The sequence below is a fragment of the Camelus bactrianus genome, unplaced genomic scaffold (genome assembly GCF_048773025.1).
Source record: "Camelus bactrianus isolate YW-2024 breed Bactrian camel unplaced genomic scaffold, ASM4877302v1 HiC_scaffold_41, whole genome shotgun sequence".
NCBI lineage: Eukaryota > Metazoa > Chordata > Mammalia > Artiodactyla > Camelidae > Camelus > Camelus bactrianus.
Window position 1 is genome coordinate 5,353,721 of NW_027413957.1, and position 27,983 is coordinate 5,381,703.

Consider the following 27,983-nt stretch of genomic DNA (forward strand, 5'->3'; position numbering starts at 1 on the left):
AAGTGAAACATTGTAAATTTCATGTCTATTGGATAGAACACGATCGAAGAGGATTTTCCTGTGAAATCTGCCTGTTATTTGCAACGGGCATTAGGACAAATCTGCAAAAGAGGAGAAACATTTCTAGGTGTAAATATGCCATGTTTGGTGGATGAAAGTTTGGTAATCCACATGTACACAACTCATTAAAAATGTTTGTCGAAACCGTGATGCACGTATCATATTCAGAACACAGAATATCATGGTGAAAGAAACTTTGTAAATTACATATTTATTGGGTAGAACTCACTCCAAAAGTATTTTTCTGTGAAATCTGCCTCATTTTCAAAACTGGCATAAGGAAAAGAGTTCGAAATCTGAGAAAATGTTTCTAAGGCAAATATGACTTTAATGGTGGATGAAAGTACAGTAATCCACATGCTAAAAAATTCTGTAGTGAATATTTGTCGAAACTGTTATGCATGCAACTTTCTCGGAACACAGAATTTGACGGTGATCGAACCTATGTAAATCAAATGTCTACTGTGTAGAACTCTCTGCAAGAGAATTTTTCGGTGAAAACTGCCTCATTTTCGAAACTGGCGTTAGGAAAAACTTTCAAAAAATGAGAAAATGCTTGTAAGCGCCATTATGCCTTGTATGGTGGATGAAAGTACGGTAATCCACATGCTAACAAATCTGTAGTGAATTTGTGTCGATTCTGTGATGCATGCAGCTTTCTCGGAACACGGAATTTCACGGTGAGCCAATCTATGTAAATTACATGTCTATTGTGTAGAACTCACTCCAAGAGCATTTTTCTGCAAAAACTACCTCACATTCAAAACTGACATTTGGAAAACACTGCGAACTCAGAGTAATGGTTTCTAGGTGTAAATATGCCTTTTATGGCAGATGACAGTTTGGTAATCCTCATGCTCACAACTCCTTAAAGATTATTTTTCGAATCAGTGATGCATGTTGCGTGTTCAGATCACGGAATATCATACTGAGGGAAAAAATGTAAATTACATGTCTATTGAGTAGAACTCGCTCCAAGAGAATTCTTTTGCATAAACTGCATGATTTCAGAAACTGACATTAGGAGATATCTACTAAATCTGAAAAAGTCTTTCTACGTGTAAATATGCCTTGTTTGGTGGATGAAAATTCGGTAATACTAATGTTCACAACTCATTAAAGAGTGTTTGTCGAATCCGTGAAGCACATAGCATGTTTGGAACACGGAATTTCTCGATGAGTGGAAGCATTTAAATTTCATGTCCATTGGGTAGAACTCACTCCAAAAGCATTTTTCTGCAAAATCTGCCTCACTTTCAAAACTGGCAGTAGGAAATATATTCGAAATCTGAGAAAATGCTTCTAAGTGTCAATATGACTTGTATGTGGATGAAAGATCAGAAATGCACATGCTAACAAATCTGTAGTGAATACTTGTCGAAACCTTGATGCATGCAAATTTGTCAGAACACAGATTTTGACGGTGAGAGAATCTATGTAAATTACATGTCTATTGTGAAGAACTCTCTCCAAGAAAATTTTTCTGTGAAAACTGCCTCATTTTTGAAACTGGCTTTAGGTAAAACTTTCAAAAAATGAGAAAATGCTTGTAAGTGTCAGTATGCCTTCTATGGTGGATGAAAGTACGGTAAAACATATGCTAATAACTCTGTAGTGAATATTTGTGGAATCTGAGATGCATGTAGCGTGTTCAGAACACGGAGTTTCACGGTGAGTGAATCTATGTAAATTACATGTCTCTTGGGTAGAACTTGCTCCAAGAGCTTTTTGCTGTGAAATCTGCTGCATTTTGGAATCTGGCAATTGGAAATCTCTGTGAAATCAGAGAAAATGATTCTAAGTGTCACTATGCCTTTTATTGTGTTGAAAGTTCGGTAATCCACATGCAAACACATTTGTAGTGAATATTTGTCAAATCCGTTATGCATGTAGCGTGTTCGGAAGACGTAATTTCACAGCAATGGAATCTATGTAAATTACATGCCTAGTGGGTAGAAATCGCTCCAACACTTTTCTCCTTAGAAAAATGCTTAATTTTCAAAACTGCTATTAGGAAATTGCTGCGAACTCAGAGTTAATGTTTCTAGGTGCTAATATGTCTTGTGTGGTGGATGAAAGTTTGTAAAGCACATGCTTACACTCAATAAAGAATGTTGTAGAATCTGTGATGCATGTAATGTATTCGGAACACGGAATGTCATGGTAACTGAAACTATGTAAATTACAAGTCTATTGGATAGAACTCACTCCAAGAGGATTTTTCTGTGAAAACGGTCTTATTTTCGAAACTGGCATTAAGAAATATCTGCAAATACTGAGTACATGCTTCTAGCTGTATATATATACATTGTATGGTAGATGAAAGTACATTAATCCACATGCTAACAACTCAGCAGTTAATATTTGTCGAACTGCGGTGCATGTAGCATGTTTGGAGCACGGTATGTCATGGCGAGGGGATCTATGTAAATTACATGTCTATTGTGTAGAACACTCTACAAGAGAATTATCCTGCAAAAGTTGCCTGATATTCTAAACTGCAGTTAGGAAAAAGCTTCAAAATCAGAATAATATTTTCAAGGTATATATATGCATTATATGGTGGATGAAAGTTCCGTAAACCACAGGCACACAACTGACTAATGAATGTTTGTCAAATCCGTGATGAATGCAGTGTGTTCGGACCACGGAAAGTCACTTTGTGGGAAACAATTGAAATTGCAATTCTAATGGGTAGAACTCACATGCAGAGATTTTTTCTGAGAAATCTTTATGATTTTCGAGACTGACGTTAGGAAAAATCTGTGAAATCAGAGTAAATATTTCTAGGTGTATTTATGCCTTGTATGGTGGATGAAAGTTCTGTAATCCACATGCACACAACTGAGTAATGAATGTTTGTCAAATCCGTGATGAATTTAGCATGTTCGGACCATGGAAAGTCACTTTGTGGGTAACTATTGAAATTACAATTCTACTGGGTCGAACTCGCTTGCAGAGATTACTTCTGCAAAAACATCATGATTTTCAAAACAGACGGTAGGAAAAAGTAGTGAAATCAGAGTAAATATTTCTAGGTGTATATATGACTTATATGGTGGATGAAAGTTCTGTCATCCACATGCACACAACTGAGTAATTAACGTTTGTCAAATCCGTGATGCATGAATCATGTTCAGAAAACGGAAAGTCACTTTGAGGGAAACTGCTTAAATTACAATTCCTCTGGATAGAACTCACTTGAAGAGGTTTTTTCCTGAGAAAACTTCATGATTTTAAAACCTGAAATTAGGAAAAAGCTGTGAAAGCCGAGTAAATATTTCTAGGTGTAAATATGCCTTGTATGGTGGATTAAATTTCGGAAATCCACATGCTCTCGAATCAGTAATGAATGTTTTATAAATCCAGTATGCATGTAGCGTGTTATGAACACGGAATGTCATGGTAAGTGAAACATTGTAAATTTCATGTCTATTGGATAGAACACGATCGAAGAGGATTTTCCTGTGAAATCTGCCTGTTATTTGCAACGGGCATTAGGACAAATCTGCAAAAGAGGAGAAACATTTCTAGGTGTAAATATGCCATGTTTGGTGGATGAAAGTTTGGTAATCCACATGTACACAACTCATTAAAAATGTTTGTCGAATCCGTGATGCACGTATCATATTCAGAACACAGAATATCATGGTGAAAGAAACTTTGTAAATTACATATTTATTGGGTAGAACTCACTCCAAAAGTATTTTTCTGTGAAATCTGCCTCATTTTCAAAACTGGCATAAGGAAAAGAGTTCGAAATCTGAGAAAATGTTTCTAAGGCAAATATGACTTTAATGGTGGATGAAAGTACAGTAATCCACATGCTAAAAAATTCTGTAGTGAATATTTGTCGAAACTGTTATGCATGCAACTTTCTCGGAACACAGAATTTGACGGTGATCGAACCTATGTAAATCAAATGTCTACTGTGTAGAACTCTCTGCAAGAGAATTTTTCGGTGAAAACTGCCTCATTTTCGAAACTGGCGTTAGGAAAAACTTTCAAAAAATGAGAAAATGCTTGTAAGCGCCATTATGCCTTGTATGGTGGATGAAAGTACGGTAATCCACATGCTAACAAATCTGTAGTGAATTTGTGTCGATTCTGTGATGCATGCAGCTTTCTCGGAACACGGAATTTCACGGTGAGCCAATCTATGTAAATTACATGTCTATTGTGTAGAACTCACTCCAAGAGCATTTTTCTGCAAAAACTACCTCACATTCAAAACTGACATTTGGAAAACACTGCGAACTCAGAGTAATGGTTTCTAGGTGTAAATATGCCTTTTATGGCAGATGACAGTTTGGTAATCCTCATGCTCACAACTCCTTAAAGATTATTTTTCGAATCAGTGATGCATGTTGCGTGTTCAGATCACGGAATATCATACTGAGGGAAAAAATGTAAATTACATGTCTATTGAGTAGAACTCGCTCCAAGAGAATTCTTTCGCATAAACTGCATGATTTCAGAAACTGACATTAGGAGATATCTACTAAATCTGAAAAAGTCTTTCTACGTGTAAATATGCCTTGTTTGGTGGATGAAAATTCGGTAATACTAATGTTCACAACTCATTAAAGAGTGTTTGTCGAATCCGTGAAGCACATAGCATGTTTGGAACACGGAATTTCTCGATGAGTGGAAGCATTTAAATTTCATGTCCATTGGGTAGAACTCACTCCAAAAGCATTTTTCTGCAAAATCTGCCTCACTTTCAAAACTGGCAGTAGGAAATATATTCGAAATCTGAGAAAATGCTTCTAAGTGTCAATATGACTTGTATGTGGATGAAAGATCAGAAATGCACATGCTAACAAATCTGTAGTGAATACTTGTCGAAACCTTGATGCATGCAAATTTGTCAGAACACAGATTTTGACGGTGAGAGAATCTATGTAAATTACATGTCTATTGTGAAGAACTCTCTCCAAGAATATTTTTCTGTGAAAACTGCCTCATTTTTGAAACTGGCTTTAGGTAAAACTTTCAAAAAATGAGAAAATGCTTGTAAGTGTCAGTATGCCTTCTATGGTGGATGAAAGTACGGTAAAACATATGCTAATAACTCTGTAGTGAATATTTGTGGAATCTGAGATGCATGTAGCGTGTTCAGAACACGGAGTTTCACGGTGAGTGAATCTATGTAAATTACATGTCTCTTGGGTAGAACTTGCTCCAAGAGCTTTTTGCTGTGAAATCTGCTGCATTTTGGAATCTGGCAATTGGAAATCTCTGTGAAATCAGAGAAAATGATTCTAAGTGTCACTATGCCTTTTATTGTGTTGAAAGTTCGGTAATCCACATGCAAACACATTTGTAGTGAATATTTGTCAAATCCGTTATGCATGTAGCGTGTTCGGAAGACGTAATTTCACAGCAATGGAATCTATGTAAATTACATGCCTAGTGGGTAGAAATCGCTCCAACACTTTTCTCCTTAGAAAAATGCTTAATTTTCAAAACTGCTATTAGGAAATTGCTGCGAACTCAGAGTTAATGTTTCTAGGTGCTAATATGTCTTGTGTGGTGGATGAAAGTTTGTAAAGCACATGCTTACACTCAATAAAGAATGTTGTAGAATCTGTGATGCATGTAATGTATTCGGAACACGGAATGTCATGGTAACTGAAACTATGTAAATTACAAGTCTATTGGATAGAACTCACTCCAAGAGGATTTTTCTGTGAAAACGGTCTTATTTTCGAAACTGGCATTAAGAAATATCTGCAAATACTGAGTACATGCTTCTAGCTGTATATATATACATTGTATGGTAGATGAAAGTACATTAATCCACATGCTAACAACTCAGCAGTTAATATTTGTCGAACTGCGGTGCATGTAGCATGTTTGGAGCACGGTATGTCACGGCGAGGGGATCTATGTAAATTACATGTCTATTGTGTAGAACACTCTACAAGAGAATTATCCTGCAAAAGTTGCCTGATATTCTAAACTGCAGTTAGGAAAAAGCTTCAAAATCAGAATAATATTTTCAAGGTGTATATATGCATTATATGGTGGATGAAAGTTCCGTAAATCACAGGCACACAACTGACTAATGAATGTTTGTCAAATCCGTGATGAATGCAGTGTGTTCGGACCACGGAAAGTCACTTTGTGGGAAACAATTGAAATTGCAATTCTAATGGGTAGAACTCACATGCAGAGATTTTTTCTGAGAAATCTTTATGATTTTCGAGACTGACGTTAGGAAAAATCTGTGAAATCAGAGTAAATATTTCTAGGTGTATTTATGCCTTGTATGGTGGATGAAAGTTCTGTAATCCACATGCACACAACTGAGTAATGAATGTTTGTCAAATCCGTGATGAATTTAGCATGTTCGGACCATGGAAAGTCACTTTGTGGGTAACTATTGAAATTACAATTCTACTGGGTCGAACTCGCTTGCAGAGATTACTTCTGCAAAAACATCATGATTTTCAAAACAGACGGTAGGAAAAAGTAGTGAAATCAGAGTAAATATTTCTAGGTGTATATATGACTTATATGGTGGATGAAAGTTCTGTCATCCACATGCACACAACTGAGTAATTAACGTTTGTCAAATCCGTGATGCATGAAGCATGTTCAGAAAACGGAAAGTCACTTTGAGGGAAACTGCTTAAATTACAATTCCTCTGGATAGAACTCGCTTGAAGAGGTTTTTTCCTGAGAAAACTTCATGATTTTAAAACCTGAAATTAGGAAAAAGCTGTGAAAGCCGAGTAAATATTTCTAGGTGTAAATATGCCTTGTATGGTGGATTAAATTTCGGAAATCCACATGCTCTCGAATCAGTAATGAATGTTTTATAAATCCAGTATGCATGTAGCGTGTTATGAACACGGAATGTCATGGTAAGTGAAACATTGTAAATTTCATGTCTATTGGATAGAACACGATCGAAGAGGATTTTCCTGTGAAATCTGCCTGTTATTTGCAACGGGCATTAGGACAAATCTGCAAAAGAGGAGAAACATTTCTAGGTGTAAATATGCCATGTTTGGTGGATGAAAGTTTGGTAATCCACATGTACACAACTCATTAAAAATGTTTGTCGAATCCATGATGCACGTATCATATTCAGAACACAGAATATCATGGTGAAAGAAACTTTGTAAATTACATATTTATTGGGTAGAACTCACTCCAAAAGTATTTTTCTGTGAAATCTGCCTCATTTTCAAAACTGGCATAAGGAAAAGAGTTCGAAATCTGAGAAAATGTTTCTAAGGCAAATATGACTTTAATGGTGGATGAAAGTACAGTAATCCACATGCTAAAAAATTCTGTAGTGAATATTTGTCGAAACTGTTATGCATGCAACTTTCTCGGAACACAGAATTTGACGGTGATCGAACCTATGTAAATCAAATGTCTACTGTGTAGAACTCTCTGCAAGAGAATTTTTCAGTGAAAACTGCCTCATTTTCGAAACTGGCGTTAGGAAAAACTTTCAAAAAATGAGAAAATGCTTGTAAGCGCCATTATGCCTTGTATGGTGGATGAAAGTACGGTAATCCACATGCTAACAAATCTGTAGTGAATTTGTGTCGATTCTGTGATGCATGCAGCTTTCTCGGAACACGGAATTTCACGGTGAGCCAATCTATGTAAATTACATGTCTATTGTGTAGAACTCACTCCAAGAGCATTTTTCTGCAAAAACTACCTCACATTCAAAACTGACATTTGGAAAACACTGCGAACTCAGAGTAATGGTTTCTAGGTGTAAATATGCCTTTTATGGCAGATGACAGTTTGGTAATCCTCATGCTCACAACTCCTTAAAGATTATTTTTCGAATCAGTGATGCATGTTGCGTGTTCAGATCACGGAATATCATACTGAGGGAAAAAATGTAAATTACATGTCTATTGAGTAGAACTCGCTCCAAGAGAATTCTTTCGCATAAACTGCATGATTTCAGAAACTGACATTAGGAGATATCTACTAAATCTGAAAAAGTCTTTCTACGTGTAAATATGCCTTGTTTGGTGGATGAAAATTCGGTAATACTAATGTTCACAACTCATTAAAGAGTGTTTGTCGAATCCGTGAAGCACATAGCATGTTTGGAACACGGAATTTCTCGATGAGTGGAAGCATTTAAATTTCATGTCCATTGGGTAGAACTCACTCCAAAAGCATTTTTCTGCAAAATCTGCCTCACTTTCAAAACTGGCAGTAGGAAATATATTCGAAATCTGAGAAAATGCTTCTAAGTGTCAATATGACTTGTATGTGGATGAAAGATCAGAAATGCACATGCTAACAAATCTGTAGTGAATACTTGTCGAAACCTTGATGCATGCAAATTTGTCAGAACACAGATTTTGACGGTGAGAGAATCTATGTAAATTACATGTCTATTGTGAAGAACTCTCTCCAAGAATATTTTTCTGTGAAAACTGCCTCATTTTTGAAACTGGCTTTAGGTAAAACTTTCAAAAAATGAGAAAATGCTTGTAAGTGTCAGTATGCCTTCTATGGTGGATGAAAGTACGGTAAAACATATGCTAATAACTCTGTAGTGAATATTTGTGGAATCTGAGATGCATGTAGCGTGTTCAGAACACGGAGTTTCACGGTGAGTGAATCTATGTAAATTACATGTCTCTTGGGTAGAACTTGCTCCAAGAGCTTTTTGCTGTGAAATCTGCTGCATTTTGGAATCTGGCAATTGGAAATCTCTGTGAAATCAGAGAAAATGATTCTAAGTGTCACTATGCCTTTTATTGTGTTGAAAGTTCGGTAATCCACATGCAAACACATTTGTAGTGAATATTTGTCAAATCCGTTATGCATGTAGCGTGTTCGGAAGACGTAATTTCACAGCAATGGAATCTATGTAAATTACATGCCTAGTGGGTAGAAATCGCTCCAACACTTTTCTCCTTAGAAAAATGCTTAATTTTCAAAACTGCTATTAGGAAATTGCTGCGAACTCAGAGTTAATGTTTCTAGGTGCTAATATGTCTTGTGTGGTGGATGAAAGTTTGTAAAGCACATGCTTACACTCAATAAAGAATGTTGTAGAATCTGTGATGCATGTAATGTATTCGGAACACGGAATGTCATGGTAACTGAAACTATGTAAATTACAAGTCTATTGGATAGAACTCACTCCAAGAGGATTTTTCTGTGAAAACGGTCTTATTTTCGAAACTGGCATTAAGAAATATCTGCAAATACTGAGTACATGCTTCTAGCTGTATATATATACATTGTATGGTAGATGAAAGTACATTAATCCACATGCTAACAACTCAGCAGTTAATATTTGTCGAACTGCGGTGCATGTAGCATGTTTGGAGCACGGTATGTCACGGCGAGGGGATCTATGTAAATTACATGTCTATTGTGTAGAACACTCTACAAGAGAATTATCCTGCAAAAGTTGCCTGATATTCTAAACTGCAGTTAGGAAAAAGCTTCAAAATCAGAATAATATTTTCAAGGTGTATATATGCATTATATGGTGGATGAAAGTTCCGTAAATCACAGGCACACAACTGACTAATGAATGTTTGTCAAATCCGTGATGAATGCAGTGTGTTCGGACCACGGAAAGTCACTTTGTGGGAAACAATTGAAATTGCAATTCTAATGGGTAGAACTCACATGCAGAGATTTTTTCTGAGAAATCTTTATGATTTTCGAGACTGACGTTAGGAAAAATCTGTGAAATCAGAGTAAATATTTCTAGGTGTATTTATGCCTTGTATGGTGGATGAAAGTTCTGTAATCCACATGCACACAACTGAGTAATGAATGTTTGTCAAATCCGTGATGAATTTAGCATGTTCGGACCATGGAAAGTCACTTTGTGGGTAACTATTGAAATTACAATTCTACTGGGTCGAACTCGCTTGCAGAGATTACTTCTGCAAAAACATCATGATTTTCAAAACAGACGGTAGGAAAAAGTAGTGAAATCAGAGTAAATATTTCTAGGTGTATATATGACTTATATGGTGGATGAAAGTTCTGTCATCCACATGCACACAACTGAGTAATTAACGTTTGTCAAATCCGTGATGCATGAAGCATGTTCAGAAAACGGAAAGTCACTTTGAGGGAAACTGCTTAAATTACAATTCCTCTGGATAGAACTCGCTTGAAGAGGTTTTTTCCTGAGAAAACTTCATGATTTTAAAACCTGAAATTAGGAAAAAGCTGTGAAAGCCGAGTAAATATTTCTAGGTGTAAATATGCCTTGTATGGTGGATTAAATTTCGGAAATCCACATGCTCTCGAATCAGTAATGAATGTTTTATAAATCCAGTATGCATGTAGCGTGTTATGAACACGGAATGTCATGGTAAGTGAAACATTGTAAATTTCATGTCTATTGGATAGAACACGATCGAAGAGGATTTTCCTGTGAAATCTGCCTGTTATTTGCAACGGGCATTAGGACAAATCTGCAAAAGAGGAGAAACATTTCTAGGTGTAAATATGCCATGTTTGGTGGATGAAAGTTTGGTAATCCACATGTACACAACTCATTAAAAATGTTTGTCGAATCCGTGATGCACGTATCATATTCAGAACACAGAATATCATGGTGAAAGAAACTTTGTAAATTACATATTTATTGGGTAGAACTCACTCCAAAAGTATTTTTCTGTGAAATCTGCCTCATTTTCAAAACTGGCATAAGGAAAAGAGTTCGAAATCTGAGAAAATGTTTCTAAGGCAAATATGACTTTAATGGTGGATGAAAGTACAGTAATCCACATGCTAAAAAATTCTGTAGTGAATATTTGTCGAAACTGTTATGCATGCAACTTTCTCGGAACACAGAATTTGACGGTGATCGAACCTATGTAAATCAAATGTCTACTGTGTAGAACTCTCTGCAAGAGAATTTTTCGGTGAAAACTGCCTCATTTTCGAAACTGGCATTAGGAAAAACTTTCAAAAAATGAGAAAATGCTTGTAAGCGCCATTATGCCTTGTATGGTGGATGAAAGTACGGTAATCCACATGCTAACAAATCTGTAGTGAATTTGTGTCGATTCTGTGATGCATGCAGCTTTCTCGGAACACGGAATTTCACGGTGAGCCAATCTATGTAAATTACATGTCTATTGTGTAGAACTCACTCCAAGAGCATTTTTCTGCAAAAACTACCTCACATTCAAAACTGACATTTGGAAAACACTGCGAACTCAGAGTAATGGTTTCTAGGTGTAAATATGCCTTTTATGGCAGATGACAGTTTGGTAATCCTCATGCTCACAACTCCTTAAAGATTATTTTTCGAATCAGTGATGCATGTTGCGTGTTCAGATCACGGAATATCATACTGAGGGAAAAAATGTAAATTACATGTCTATTGAGTAGAACTCGCTCCAAGAGAATTCTTTTGCATAAACTGCATGATTTCAGAAACTGACATTAGGAGATATCTACTAAATCTGAAAAAGTCTTTCTACGTGTAAATATGCCTTGTTTTGTGGATGAAAATTCGGTAATATAATGTTCACAACTCATTAAAGAGTGTTTGTCGAATCCGTGAAGCACATAGCATGTTTGGAACACGGAATTTCTCGATGAGTGGAAGCATTTAAATTTCATGTCCATTGGGTAGAACTCACTCCAAAAGCATTTTTCTGCAAAATCTGCCTCACTTTCAAAACTGGCAGTAGGAAATATATTCGAAATCTGAGAAAATGCTTCTAAGTGTCAATATGACTTGTATGTGGATGAAAGATCAGAAATGCACATGCTAACAAATCTGTAGTGAATACTTGTCGAAACCTTGATGCATGCAAATTTGTCAGAACACAGATTTTGACGGTGAGAGAATCTATGTAAATTACATGTCTATTGTGAAGAACTCTCTCCAAGAATATTTTTCTGTGAAAACTGCCTCATTTTTGAAACTGGCTTTAGGTAAAACTTTCAAAAAATGAGAAAATGCTTGTAAGTGTCAGTATGCCTTCTATGGTGGATGAAAGTACGGTAAAACATATGCTAATAACTCTGTAGTGAATATTTGTGGAATCTGAGATGCATGTAGCGTGTTCAGAACACGGAGTTTCACGGTGAGTGAATCTATGTAAATTACATGTCTCTTGGGTAGAACTTGCTCCAAGAGCTTTTTGCTGTGAAATCTGCTGCATTTTGGAATCTGGCAATTGGAAATCTCTGTGAAATCAGAGAAAATGATTCTAAGTGTCACTATGCCTTTTATTGTGTTGAAAGTTCGGTAATCCACATGCAAACACATTTGTAGTGAATATTTGTCAAATCCGTTATGCATGTAGCGTGTTCGGAAGACGTAATTTCACAGCAATGGAATCTATGTAAATTACATGCCTAGTGGGTAGAAATCGCTCCAACACTTTTTTCCTTAGAAAAATGCTTAATTTTCAAAACTGCTATTAGGAAATTGCTGCGAACTCAGAGTTAATGTTTCTAGGTGCTAATATGTCTTGTGTGGTGGATGAAAGTTTGTAAAGCACATGCTTACACTCAATAAAGAATGTTGTAGAATCTGTGATGCATGTAATGTATTCGGAACACGGAATGTCATGGTAACTGAAACTATGTAAATTACAAGTCTATTGGATAGAACTCACTCCAAGAGGATTTTTCTGTGAAAACGGTCTTATTTTCGAAACTGGCATTAAGAAATATCTGCAAATACTGAGTACATGCTTCTAGCTGTATATATATACATTGTATGGTAGATGAAAGTACATTAATCCACATGCTAACAACTCAGCAGTTAATATTTGTCGAACTGCGGTGCATGTAGCATGTTTGGAGCACGGTATGTCACGGCGAGGGGATCTATGTAAATTACATGTCTATTGTGTAGAACACTCTACAAGAGAATTATCCTGCAAAAGTTGCCTGATATTCTAAACTGCAGTTAGGAAAAAGCTTCAAAATCAGAATAATATTTTCAAGGTGTATATATGCATTATATGGTGGATGAAAGTTCCGTAAATCACAGGCACACAACTGACTAATGAATGTTTGTCAAATCCGTGATGAATGCAGTGTGTTCGGACCACGGAAAGTCACTTTGTGGGAAACAATTGAAATTGCAATTCTAATGGGTAGAACTCACATGCAGAGATTTTTTCTGAGAAATCTTTATGATTTTCGAGACTGACGTTAGGAAAAATCTGTGAAATCAGAGTAAATATTTCTAGGTGTATTTATGCCTTGTATGGTGGATGAAAGTTCTGTAATCCACATGCACACAACTGAGTAATGAATGTTTGTCAAATCCGTGATGAATTTAGCATGTTCGGACCATGGAAAGTCACTTTGTGGGTAACTATTGAAATTACAATTCTACTGGGTCGAACTCGCTTGCAGAGATTACTTCTGCAAAAACATCATGATTTTCAAAACAGACGGTAGGAAAAAGTAGTGAAATCAGAGTAAATATTTCTAGGTGTATATATGACTTATATGGTGGATGAAAGTTCTGTCATCCACATGCACACAACTGAGTAATTAACGTTTGTCAAATCCGTGATGCATGAAGCATGTTCAGAAAACGGAAAGTCACTTTGAGGGAAACTGCTTAAATTACAATTCCTCTGGATAGAACTCGCTTGAAGAGGTTTTTTCCTGAGAAAACTTCATGATTTTAAAACCTGAAATTAGGAAAAAGCTGTGAAAGCCGAGTAAATATTTCTAGGTGTAAATATGCCTTGTATGGTGGATTAAATTTCGGAAATCCACATGCTCTCGAATCAGTAATGAATGTTTTATAAATCCAGTATGCATGTAGCGTGTTATGAACACGGAATGTCATGGTAAGTGAAACATTGTAAATTTCATGTCTATTGGATAGAACACGATCGAAGAGGATTTTCCTGTGAAATCTGCCTGTTATTTGCAACGGGCATTAGGACAAATCTGCAAAAGAGGAGAAACATTTCTAGGTGTAAATATGCCATGTTTGGTGGATGAAAGTTTGGTAATCCACATGTACACAACTCATTAAAAATGTTTGTCGAATCCGTGATGCACGTATCATATTCAGAACACAGAATATCATGGTGAAAGAAACTTTGTAAATTACATATTTATTGGGTAGAACTCACTCCAAAAGTATTTTTCTGTGAAATCTGCCTCATTTTCAAAACTGGCATAAGGAAAAGAGTTCGAAATCTGAGAAAATGTTTCTAAGGCAAATATGACTTTAATGGTGGATGAAAGTACAGTAATCCACATGCTAAAAAATTCTGTAGTGAATATTTGTCGAAACTGTTATGCATGCAACTTTCTCGGAACACAGAATTTGACGGTGATCGAACCTATGTAAATCAAATGTCTACTGTGTAGAACTCTCTGCAAGAGAATTTTTCGGTGAAAACTGCCTCATTTTCGAAACTGGCATTAGGAAAAACTTTCAAAAAATGAGAAAATGCTTGTAAGCGCCATTATGCCTTGTATGGTGGATGAAAGTACGGTAATCCACATGCTAACAAATCTGTAGTGAATTTGTGTCGATTCTGTGATGCATGCAGCTTTCTCGGAACACGGAATTTCACGGTGAGCCAATCTATGTAAATTACATGTCTATTGTGTAGAACTCACTCCAAGAGCATTTTTCTGCAAAAACTACCTCACATTCAAAACTGACATTTGGAAAACACTGCGAACTCAGAGTAATGGTTTCTAGGTGTAAATATGCCTTTTATGGCAGATGACAGTTTGGTAATCCTCATGCTCACAACTCCTTAAAGATTATTTTTCGAATCAGTGATGCATGTTGCGTGTTCAGATCACGGAATATCATACTGAGGGAAAAAATGTAAATTACATGTCTATTGAGTAGAACTCGCTCCAAGAGAATTCTTTTGCATAAACTGCATGATTTCAGAAACTGACATTAGGAGATATCTACTAAATCTGAAAAAGTCTTTCTACGTGTAAATATGCCTTGTTTGGTGGATGAAAATTCGGTAATATAATGTTCACAACTCATTAAAGAGTGTTTGTCGAATCCGTGAAGCACATAGCATGTTTGGAACACGGAATTTCTCGATGAGTGGAAGCATTTAAATTTCATGTCCATTGGGTAGAACTCACTCCAAAAGCATTTTTCTGCAAAATCTGCCTCACTTTCAAAACTGGCAGTAGGAAATATATTCGAAATCTGAGAAAATGCTTCTAAGTGTCAATATGACTTGTATGTGGATGAAAGATCAGAAATGCACATGCTAACAAATCTGTAGTGAATACTTGTCGAAACCTTGATGCATGCAAATTTGTCAGAACACAGATTTTGACGGTGAGAGAATCTATGTAAATTACATGTCTATTGTGAAGAACTCTCCCCAAGAATATTTTTCTGTGAAAACTGCCTCATTTTTGAAACTGGCTTTAGGTAAAACTTTCAAAAAATGAGAAAATGCTTGTAAGTGTCAGTATGCCTTCTATGGTGGATGAAAGTACGGTAAAACATATGCTAATAACTCTGTAGTGAATATTTGTGGAATCTGAGATGCATGTAGCGTGTTCAGAACACGGAGTTTCACGGTGAGTGAATCTATGTAAATTACATGTCTCTTGGGTAGAACTTGCTCCAAGAGCTTTTTGCTGTGAAATCTGCTGCATTTTGGAATCTGGCGATTGGAAATCTCTGTGAAATTAGAGAAAATGATTCTAAGTGTCACTATGCCTTTTATTGTGTTGAAAGTTCGGTAATCCACATGCAAACACATTTGTAGTGAATATTTGTCAAATCCGTTATGCATGTAGCGTGTTCGGAAGACGTAATTTCACAGCAATGGAATCTATGTAAATTACATGCCTAGTGGGTAGAAATCGCTCCAACACTTTTCTCCTTAGAAAAATGCTTAATTTTCAAAACTGCTATTAGGAAATTGCTGCGAACTCAGAGTTAATGTTTCTAGGTGCTAATATGTCTTGTGTGGTGGATGAAAGTTTGTAAAGCACATGCTTACACTCAATAAAGAATGTTGTAGAATCTGTGATGCATGTAATGTATTCGGAACACGGAATGTCATGGTAACTGAAACTATGTAAATTACAAGTCTATTGGATAGAACTCACTCCAAGAGGATTTTTCTGTGAAAACGGTCTTATTTTCGAAACTGGCATTAAGAAATATCTGCAAATACTGAGTACATGCTTCTAGCTGTATATATATACATTGTATGGTAGATGAAAGTACATTAATCCACATGCTAACAACTCAGCAGTTAATATTTGTCGAACTGCGGTGCATGTAGCATGTTTGGAGCACGGTATGTCACGGCGAGGGGATCTATGTAAATTACATGTCTATTGTGTAGAACACTCTACAAGAGAATTATCCTGCAAAAGTTGCCTGATATTCTAAACTGCAGTTAGGAAAAAGCTTCAAAATCAGAATAATATTTTCAAGGTGTATATATGCATTATATGGTGGATGAAAGTTCCGTAAATCACAGGCACACAACTGACTAATGAATGTTTGTCAAATCCGTGATGAATGCAGTGTGTTCGGACCACGGAAAGTCACTTTGTGGGAAACAATTGAAATTGCAATTCTAATGGGTAGAACTCACATGCAGAGATTTTTTCTGAGAAATCTTTATGATTTTCGAGACTGACGTTAGGAAAAATCTGTGAAATCAGAGTAAATATTTCTAGGTGTATTTATGCCTTGTATGGTGGATGAAAGTTCTGTAATCCACATGCACACAACTGAGTAATGAATGTTTGTCAAATCCGTGATGAATTTAGCATGTTCGGACCATGGAAAGTCACTTTGTGGGTAACTATTGAAATTACAATTCTACTGGGTCGAACTCGCTTGCAGAGATTACTTCTGCAAAAACATCATGATTTTCAAAACAGACGGTAGGAAAAAGTAGTGAAATCAGAGTAAATATTTCTAGGTGTATATATGACTTATATGGTGGATGAAAGTTCTGTCATCCACATGCACACAACTGAGTAATTAACGTTTGTCAAATCCGTGATGCATGAAGCATGTTCAGAAAACGGAAAGTCACTTTGAGGGAAACTGCTTAAATTACAATTCCTCTGGATAGAACTCGCTTGAAGAGGTTTTTTCCTGAGAAAACTTCATGATTTTAAAACCTGAAATTAGGAAAAAGCTGTGAAAGCCGAGTAAATATTTCTAGGTGTAAATATGCCTTGTATGGTGGATTAAATTTCGGAAATCCACATGCTCTCGAATCAGTAATGAATGTTTTATAAATCCAGTATGCATGTAGCGTGTTATGAACACGGAATGTCATGGTAAGTGAAACATTGTAAATTTCATGTCTATTGGATAGAACACGATTGAAGAGGATTTTCCTGTGAAATCTGCCTGTTATTTGCAACGGGCATTAGGACAAATCTGCAAAAGAGGAGAAACATTTCTAGGTGTAAATATGCCATGTTTGGTGGATGAAAGTTTGGTAATCCACATGTACACAACTCATTAAAAATGTTTGTCGAAACCGTGATGCACGTATCATATTCAGAACACAGAATATCATGGTGAAAGAAACTTTGTAAATTACATATTTATTGGGTAGAACTCACTCCAAAAGTATTTTTCTGTGAAATCTGCCTCATTTTCAAAACTGGCATAAGGAAAAGAGTTCGAAATCTGAGAAAATGTTTCTAAGGCAAATATGACTTTAATGGTGGATGAAAGTACAGTAATCTACATGCTAAAAAATTCTGTAGTGAATATTTGTCGAAACTGTTATGCATGCAACTTTCTCGGAACACAGAATTTGACGGTGATCGAACCTATGTAAATCAAATGTCTACTGTGTAGAACTCTCTGCAAGAGAATTTTTCGGTGAAAACTGCCTCATTTTCGAAACTGGCGTTAGGAAAAACTTTCAAAAAATGAGAAAATGCTTGTAAGCGCCATTATGCCTTGTATGGTGGATGAAAGTACGGTAATCCACATGCTAACAAATCTGTAGTGAATTTGTGTCGATTCTGTGATGCATGCAGCTTTCTCGGAACACGGAATTTCACGGTGAGCCAATCTATGTAAATTACATGTCTATTGTGTAGAACTCACTCCAAGAGCATTTTTCTGCAAAAACTACCTCACATTCAAAACTGACATTTGGAAAACACTGCGAACTCAGAGTAATGGTTTCTAGGTGTAAATATGCCTTTTATGGCAGATGACAGTTTGGTAATCATCATGCTCACAACTCCTTAAAGATTATTTTTCGAATCAGTGATGCATGTTGCGTGTTCAGATCACGGAATATCATACTGAGGGAAAAATGTAAATTACATGTCTATTGAGTAGAACTCGCTCCAAGAGAATTCTTTCGCATAAACTGCATGATTTCAGAAACTGACATTAGGAGATATCTACTAAATCTGAAAAAGTCTTTCTACGTGTAAATATGCCTTGTTTGGTGGATGAAAATTCGGTAATACTAATGTTCACAACTCATTAAAGAGTGTTTGTCGAATCCGTGAAGCACATAGCATGTTTGGAACACGGAATTTCTCGATGAGTGGAAGCATTTAAATTTCATGTCCATTGGGTAGAACTCACACCAAAAGCATTTTTCTGCAAAATCTGCCTCACTTTCAAAACTGGCAGTAGGAAATATATTCGAAATCTGAGAAAATGCTTCTAAGTGTCAATATGACTTGTATGTGGATGAAAGATCAGAAATGCACATGCTAACAAATCTGTAGTGAATACTTGTCGAAACCTTGATGCATGCAAATTTGTCAGAACACAGATTTTGACGGTGAGAGAATCTATGTAAATTACATGTCTATTGTGAAGAACTCTCTCCAAGAATATTTTTCTGTGAAAACTGCCTCATTTTTGAAACTGGCTTTAGGTAAAACTTTCAAAAAATGAGAAAATGCTTGTAAGTGTCAGTATGCCTTCTATGGTGGATGAAAGTACGGTAAAACATATGCTAATAACTCTGTAGTGAATATTTGTGGAATCTGAGATGCATGTAGCGTGTTCAGAACACGGAGTTTCACGGTGAGTGAATCTATGTAAATTACATGTCTCTTGGGTAGAACTTGCTCCAAGAGCTTTTTGCTGTGAAATCTGCTGCATTTTGGAATCTGGCAATTGGAAATCTCTGTGAAATCAGAGAAAATGATTCTAAGTGTCACTATGCCTTTTATTGTGTTGAAAGTTCGGTAATCCACATGCAAACACATTTGTAGTGAATATTTGTCAAATCCGTTATGCATGTAGCGTGTTCGGAAGACGTAATTTCACAGCAATGGAATCTATGTAAATTACATGCCTAGTGGGTAGAAATCGCTCCAACACTTTTCTCCTTAGAAAAATGCTTAATTTTCAAAACTGCTATTAGGAAATTGCTGCGAACTCAGAGTTAATGTTTCTAGGTGCTAATATGTCTTGTGTGGTGGATGAAAGTTTGTAAAGCACATGCTTACACTCAATAAAGAATGTTGTAGAATCTGTGATGCATGTAATGTATTCGGAACACGGAATGTCATGGTAACTGAAACTATGTAAATTACAAGTCTATTGGATAGAACTCACTCCAAGAGGATTTTTCTGTGAAAACGGTCTTATTTTCGAAACTGGCATTAAGAAATATCTGCAAATACTGAGTACATGCTTCTAGCTGTATATATATACATTGTATGGTAGATGAAAGTACATTAATCCACATGCTAACAACTCAGCAGTTAATATTTGTCGAACTGCGGTGCATGTAGCATGTTTGGAGCACGGTATGTCACGGCGAGGGGATCTATGTAAATTACATGTCTATTGTGTAGAACACTCTACAAGAGAATTATCCTGCAAAAGTTGCCTGATATTCTAAACTGCAGTTAGGAAAAAGCTTCAAAATCAGAATAATATTTTCAAGGTGTATATATGCATTATATGGTGGATGAAAGTTCCGTAAATCACAGGCACACAACTGACTAATGAATGTTTGTCAAATCCGTGATGAATGCAGTGTGTTCGGACCACGGAAAGTCACTTTGTGGGAAACAATTGAAATTGCAATTCTAATGGGTAGAACTCACATGCAGAGATTTTTTCTGAGAAATCTTTATGATTTTCGAGACTGACGTTAGGAAAAATCTGTGAAATCAGAGTAAATATTTCTAGGTGTATTTATGCCTTGTATGGTGGATGAAAGTTCTGTAATTCACATGCACACAACTGAGTAATGAATGTTTGTCAAATCCGTGATGAATTTAGCATGTTCGGACCATGGAAAGTCACTTTGTGGGTAACTATTGAAATTACAATTCTACTGGGTCGAACTCGCTTGCAGAGATTACTTCTGCAAAAACATCATGATTTTCAAAACAGACGGTAGGAAAAAGTAGTGAAATCAGAGTAAATATTTCTAGGTGTATATATGACTTATATGGTGGATGAAAGTTCTGTCATCCACATGCACACAACTGAGTAATTAACGTTTGTCAAATCCGTGATGCATGAAGCATGTTCAGAAAACGGAAAGTCACTTTGAGGGAAACTGCTTAAATTACAATTCCTCTGGATAGAACTCGCTTGAAGAGGTTTTTTCCTGAGAAAACTTCATGATTTTAAAACCTGAATTTAGGAAAAAGCTGTGAAAGCCGAGTAAATATTTCTAGGTGTAAATATGCCTTGTATGGTGGATTAAATTTCGGAAATCCACATGCTCTCGAATCAGTAATGAATGTTTTATAATTCCAGTATGCATGTAGCGTGTTATGAACACGGAATGTCATGGTAAGTGAAACATTGTAAATTTCATGTCTATTGGATAGAACACGATCGAAGAGGATTTTCCTGTGAAATCTGCCTGTTATTTGCAACGGGCATTAGGACAAATCTGCAAAAGAGGAGAAACATTTCTAGGTGTAAATATGCCATGTTTGGTGGATGAAAGTTTGGTAATCCACATGTACACAACTCATTAAAAATGTTTGTCGAATCCGTGATGCACGTATCATATTCAGAACACAGAATATCATGGTGAAAGAAACTTTGTAAATTACATATTTATTGGGTAGAACTCACTCCAAAAGTATTTTTCTGTGAAATCTGCCTCATTTTCAAAACTGGCATAAGGAAAAGAGTTCGAAATCTGAGAAAATGTTTCTAAGGCAAATATGACTTTAATGGTGGATGAAAGTACAGTAATCCACATGCTAAAAAATTCTGTAGTGAATATTTGTCGAAACTGTTATGCATGCAACTTTCTCGGAACACAGAATTTGACGGTGATCGAACCTATGTAAATCAAATGTCTACTGTGTAGAACTCTCTGCAAGAGAATTTTTCGGTGAAAACTGCCTCATTTTCGAAACTGGCATTAGGAAAAACTTTCAAAAAATGAGAAAATGCTTGTAAGCGCCATTATGCCTTGTATGGTGGATGAAAGTACGGTAATCCACATGCTAACAAATCTGTAGTGAATTTGTGTCGATTCTGTGATGCATGCAGCTTTCTCGGAACACGGAATTTCACGGTGAGCCAATCTATGTAAATTACATGTCTATTGTGTAGAACTCACTCCAAGAGCATTTTTCTGCAAAAACTACCTCACATTCAAAACTGACATTTGGAAAACACTGCGAACTCAGAGTAATGGTTTCTAGGTGTAAATATGCCTTTTATGGCAGATGACAGTTTGGTAATCCTCATGCTCACAACTCCTTAAAGATTATTTTTCGAATCAGTGATGCATGTTGCGTGTTCAGATCACGGAATATCATACTGAGGGAAAAAATGTAAATTACATGTCTATTGAGTAGAACTCGCTCCAAGAGAATTCTTTCGCATAAACTGCATGATTTCAGAAACTGACATTAGGAGATATCTACTAAATCTGAAAAAGTCTTTCTACGTGTAAATATGCCTTGTTTGGTGGATGAAAATTCGGTAATACTAATGTTCACAACTCATTAAAGAGTGTTTGTCGAATCCGTGAAGCACATAGCATGTTTGGAACACGGAATTTCTCGATGAGTGGAAGCATTTAAATTTCATGTCCATTGGGTAGAACTCACTCCAAAAGCATTTTTCTGCAAAATCTGCCTCACTTTCAAAACTGGCAGTAGGAAATATATTCGAAATCTGAGAAAATGCTTCTAAGTGTCAATATGACTTGTATGTGGATGAAAGATCAGAAATGCACATGCTAACAAATCTGTAGTGAATATTTGTCAAAACCTTGATGCATGCAAATTTGTCAGAACACAGATTTTGACGGTGAGAAAATCTATGTAAATTACATGTCTATTGTGAAGAACTCTCTCCAAGAATATTTTTCTGTGAAAACTGCCTCATTTTTGAAACTGGCTTTAGGTAAAACTTTCAAAAAATGAGAAAATGCTTGTAAGTGTCAGTATGCCTTCTATGGTGGATGAAAGTACGGTAAAACATATGCTAATAACTCTGTAGTGAATATTTGTGGAATCTGAGATGCATGTAGCGTGTTCAGAACACGGAGTTTCACGGTGAGTGAATCTATGTAAATTACATGTCTCTTGGGTAGAACTTGCTCCAAGAGCTTTTTGCTGTGAAATCTGCTGCATTTTGGAATCTGGCGATTGGAAATCTCTGTGAAATCAGAGAAAATGATTCTAAGTGTCACTATGCCTTTTATTGTGTTGAAAGTTCGGTAATCCACATGCAAACACATTTGTAGTGAATATTTGTCAAATCCGTTATGCATGTAGCGTGTTCGGAAGACGTAATTTCACAGCAATGGAATCTATGTAAATTACATGCCTAGTGGGTAGAAATCGCTCCAACACTTTTCTCCTTAGAAAAATGCTTAATTTTCAAAACTGCTATTAGGAAATTGCTGCGAACTCAGAGTTAATGTTTCTAGGTGCTAATATGTCTTGTGTGGTGGATGAAAGTTTGTAAAGCACATGCTTACACTCAATAAAGAATGTTGTAGAATCTGTGATGCATGTAATGTATTCGGAACACGGAATGTCATGGTAACTGAAACTATGTAAATTACAAGTCTATTGGATAGAACTCACTCCAAGAGGATTTTTCTGTGAAAACGGTCTTATTTTCGAAACTGGCATTAAGAAATATCTGCAAATACTGAGTACATGCTTCTAGCTGTATATATATACATTGTATGGTAGATGAAAGTACATTAATCCACATGCTAACAACTCAGCAGTTAATATTTGTCGAACTGCGGTGCATGTAGCATGTTTGGAGCACGGTATGTCACGGCGAGGGGATCTATGTAAATTACATGTCTATTGTGTAGAACACTCTACAAGAGAATTATCCTGCAAAAGTTGCCTGATATTCTAAACTGCAGTTAGGAAAAAGCTTCAAAATCAGAATAATATTTTCAAGGTGTATATATGCATTATATGGTGGATGAAAGTTCCGTAAATCACAGGCACACAACTGACTAATGAATGTTTGTCAAATCCGTGATGAATGCAGTGTGTTCGGACCACGGAAAGTCACTTTGTGGGAAACAATTGAAATTGCAATTCTAATGGGTAGAACTCACATGCAGAGATTTTTTCTGAGAAATCTTTATGATTTTCGAGACTGACGTTAGGAAAAATCTGTGAAATCAGAGTAAATATTTCTAGGTGTATTTATGCCTTGTATGGTGGATGAAAGTTCTGTAATCCACATGCACACAACTGAGTAATGAATGTTTGTCAAATCCGTGATGAATTTAGCATGTTCGGACCATGGAAAGTCACTTTGTGGGTAACTATTGAAATTACAATTCTACTGGGTCGAACTCGCTTGCAGAGATTACTTCTGCAAAAACATCATGATTTTCAAAACAGACGGTAGGAAAAAGTAGTGAAATCAGAGTAAATATTTCTAGGTGTATATATGACTTATATGGTGGATGAAAGTTCTGTCATCCACATGCACACAACTGAGTAATTAACGTTTGTCAAATCCGTGATGCATGAAGCATGTTCAGAAAACAGAAAGTCACTTTGAGGGAAACTGCTTAAATTACAATTCCTCTGGATAGAACTCGCTTGAAGAGGTTTTTTCCTGAGAAAACTTCATGATTTTAAAACCTGAAATTAGGAAAAAGCTGTGAAAGCAGAGTAAATATTTCTAGGTGTAAATATGCCTTGTATGGTGGATTAAATTTCGGAAATCCACATGCTCTCAAATCAGTAATGAATGTTTTATAAATCCAGTATGCATGTAGCGTGTTATGAACACGGAATGTCATGGTAAGTGAAACATTGTAAATTTCATGTCTATTGGATAGAACACGATCGAAGAGGATTTTCCTGTGAAATCTGCCTGTTATTTGCAACGGGCATTAGGACAAATCTGCAAAAGAGGAGAAACATTTCTAGGTGTAAATATGCCATGTTTGGTGGATGAAAGTTTGGTAATCCACATGTACACAACTCATTAAAAATGTTTGTCGAATCCGTGATGCACGTATCATATTCAGAACACAGAATATCATGGTGAAAGAAACTTTGTAAATTACATATTTATTGGGTAGAACTCACTCCAAAAGTATTTTTCTGTGAAATCTGCCTCATTTTCAAAACTGGCATAAGGAAAAGAGTTCGAAATCTGAGAAAATGTTTCTAAGGCAAATATGACTTTAATGGTGGATGAAAGTACAGTAATCCACATGCTAAAAAATTCTGTAGTGAATATTTGTCGAAACTGTTATGCATGCAACTTTCTCGGAACACAGAATTTGACGGTGATCGAACCTATGTAAATCAAATGTCTACTGTGTAGAACTCTCTGCAAGAGAATTTTTCAGTGAAAACTGCCTCATTTTCGAAACTGGCGTTAGGAAAAACTTTCAAAAAATGAGAAAATGCTTGTAAGCGCCATTATGCCTTGTATGGTGGATGAAAGTACGGTAATCCACATGCTAACAAATCTGTAGTGAATTTGTGTCGATTCTGTGATGCATGCAGCTTTCTCGGAACACGGAATTTCACGGTGAGCCAATCTATGTAAATTACATGTCTATTGTGTAGAACTCACTCCAAGAGCATTTTTCTGCAAAAACTACCTCACATTCAAAACTGACATTTGGAAAACACTGCGAACTCAGAGTAATGGTTTCTAGGTGTAAATATGCCTTTTATGGCAGATGACAGTTTGGTAATCCTCATGCTCACAACTCCTTAAAGATTATTTTTCGAATCAGTGATGCATGTTGCGTGTTCAGATCACGGAATATCATACTGAGGGAAAAAATGTAAATTACATGTCTATTGAGTAGAACTCGCTCCAAGAGAATTTTTTTGCATAAACTGCATGATTTTAGAAACTGACATTAGGAGATATCTACTAAATCTGAAAATGTCTTTCTACGTGAAAAATATGCCTTGTTTGGTGGATGAAAATTCGGTAATACTAATGTTCACAACTCATTAAAGAGTGTTTGTCGAATCCGTGAAGCACATAGCATGTTTGGAACACAGAATTTCTCGATGAGCGGAAGCATTTAAATTTCATGTCCATTGGGTAGAACTCGCCCCAAATGCATTTTTCTGCAAAATCTGCCTCACTTTCAAAACTGGCAGTAGGAAATATATTCGAAATCTGAGAAAATGCTTCTAAGTGTCAATATGACTTGTATGTGAATGAAAGATCAGAAATGCACATGCTAACAAATCTGTAGTGAATACTTGTCGAAACCTTGATGCATGCATCTTTGTCAGAACACAGATTTTGACGGTGAGAGAATCTATGTAAATTACATGTCTATTGTGAAGAACTCTCTCCAAGAATATTTTTCTGTGAAAACTGCCTCATTTTTGAAACTGGCTTTAGGTAAAACTTTCAAAAAATGAGAAAATGCTTGTAAGTGTCAGTATGCCTTCTATGGTGGATGAAAGTACGGTAAAACATATGCTAATAACTCTGTAGTGAATATTTGTGGAATCCGAGATGCACGTAGTGTGTTCAGAACACGGAATTTCCCGGTGAGCGAATCTATGTAAATTACAAGTCTCTTGGTTAGAATTCGCTCCAAGAGCTTTTTGCTGCGAAATCTGCCGCATTTTCATAACTGGCGTTTGGAAAACACTGTGAAATCAGAGAAAATGCTTCTAAGTGTCACTATGCCTTTTATTGTGTTGAAAGTTCGGTAATCCACATGCAAACACATTTGTAGTGAATATTTGTCGAATCCTTTATGCATGTAGCGTGTACGAAAGACGTAATTTCACAGCAATGGAATCTATGTAAATTACATGCCTAGTGGGTAGAAATCGCTCCAACAGTTTTTTCCTTAGAAAAATGCCTAATTTTCAAAACTGCTATTAGGAAATTGCTGCAAACTCAGAGTTAATGTTTCTAGGTGCTAATATGTCTTGTGTGGTGGATGAAAGTTTGTAATGCACATGCTCGTAACACAGTAATGAATGCTTTCTGAATCTGTGATGCATGTAGCATGTTCAGAACATGGAATGTCTCAGTAAGGGAAAAAATGTAAATTACATGTCTTTTGGGAGTACTCGCTCCAAGAGGATTTTTCCGCGAAAACTGCATGATTTTAGAAACTGACGTAAGGAGAAATCTACTCAATAAGAATAAATGTTTCTATGTGTAAATACACATTGTATGGTGGGTGAAAGTTTGGTAATACACATGTTCACCACTCAATAAAGAATGTTTGTCGAATCAGTGATGCATTTAGCGTGTTCGGGACATGAAATGTCACGGTGAGTGAAAGCATTTAAATTACATGTCCACTTGGTAGAACTTGCTCCAAAAGCATTTTCCTGTGAAATCTGCCTCATTTTCCAAACTGGCATTAGGAAAAAATTCGAATTTTGAGAAAATGCTTCTAAGTGTCAATATGACTTGTATGGTGATGAAAGTTCAGAAATACACATGCTAACAAATCTGTAGTGAATATTTTCCAAAACCGTAATGCATGCAGTTTTTTTCAGAACACAGAATTTGACGATGAGCGAATCTATATAAATTACATGACTTTTGGGTGGAACAAGTTCCAAGAGTATATTTCTTTAAAAACTGCCTGATTTCAGAAACTGACGTTAGGAAAAATCTGCATATACTTTGTACATGTTTCTAGCTGTATATATACATTTTATGGTAGATGAAAGTTCAGTAATCTACATGCTAACAACTCAGCAGTGAATATTTGTCGAACCTGTGGTGCAAGTAGAAAGTTTGAATCACGGAATGTCACGGCGAGGGACTGTATGTAAATTATAAGTCCAATGTGTAGAACATGCTACCAGAGATTTATCCTGCTATAGATGCCTGATTTTCTAAACTGCCTTTAGGAAAAAGCTGCGAACTCAGAATAATGTTTTCTAGGTTTATATATGCCTTATATGGTGGATGAAAATTCTGTAATCCACATGCACACAACTGAGTAATGAATGTTTGTCAAATCCGTGATGAATTTAGCATGTTCGGACCATGGAAAGTCACTTTGTGGGTAACTATTGAAATTACAATTCTACTGGGTCGAACTCGCTTGCAGAGATTACTTCTGCAAAAACATCATGATTTTCAAAACAGACGGTAGGAAAAAGTAGTGAAATCAGAGTAAATATTTCTAGGTGTATATATGACCTATATGGTGGATGAAAGTTCTGTCATCCACATGCACACAACTGAGTAATTAACGTTTGTCAAATCCGTGATGCATGAAGCATGTTCAGAAAACGGAAAGTCACTTTGAGGGAAACTGCTTAAATTACAATTCCTCTGGATAGAACTCGCTTGAAGAGGTTTTTTCCTGAGAAAACTTCATGATTTTAAAACCTGAAATTAGGAAAAAGCTGTGAAAGCCGAGTAAATATTTCTAGGTGTAAATATGCCTTGTATGGTGGATTAAATTTCGGAAATCCACATGCTCTCGAATCAGTAATGAATGTTTTATGAATCCAGTATGCATGTAGCGTGTTATGAACACGGAATGTCATGGTAA